This window comes from Frankliniella occidentalis, unplaced genomic scaffold (genome assembly GCF_000697945.3).
Source record: "Frankliniella occidentalis isolate FOCC.00 unplaced genomic scaffold, Focc_3.1 Scaffold115, whole genome shotgun sequence".
Classification (NCBI taxonomy): domain Eukaryota; kingdom Metazoa; phylum Arthropoda; class Insecta; order Thysanoptera; family Thripidae; genus Frankliniella; species Frankliniella occidentalis.
This window is the reverse complement of record NW_026267243.1, coordinates 462,605-463,320: the sequence shown is the minus strand read 5'-3', so window position 1 is coordinate 463,320 and position 716 is coordinate 462,605.

Genomic DNA, 716 nt, shown 5'->3' with positions numbered 1-716 from the left:
ATCTTCCCCCTTTTCCCCCATCTTCCCCGCTTTGCACCGAGTCCCTTTGGATCTCTCATACACGCAGGGTCCAGGGACCACGCGAGGTCCGCGAGCAGGGCTTCTGTTCTGCGAACAATCGGCGCAAGGCCCGTGTTTCATTTGCGTAGTATTTGGTTTCTGCCCCGCGCCAACGTAGCTCCGGCCGTTTTGTTGCCTTGGCTTCCAAATGCACCGAAACACACACTTTCACACTCGCAGCCACCCCTGCGCCAACCCACCCCGACGAGTTCCTCATCAATTTTGACGTGTGCAAAATGAAACAGACGCGCAAGCCCTGGGCGGGGGTTCCCTTTGATCCTCTCATATAGCCGAGGGCGTCTGCTGAGCACAGCAGAGAGCAAAGCAGTTCATTCCGTCTTACTTGCAAAAGGGTTGTTAACGTTTCTCTAGCGCCTCGCAATGCATTTTACTTCGCGTTAATCGAGCATCCCCAACACATTGCTGCATTGTTTTTTTTCCACCTCGTTTTCTTTCGTTTAATGTTTGTGCTGGTTTCCGCTGGTAATTTAATTTTGATGCTATAAATATCTGGCCAGACTGATTCATCGCTATTCATTTTTCATTCGACGTGTCTCTGACGAGTACCTTTACCTTGGATGGTTGATGGCGCCGGCGTGTGACATGGGGTGTCAGCAAGAGGAAGCTCCTACTGGTGCAGATTTACAGATGATATG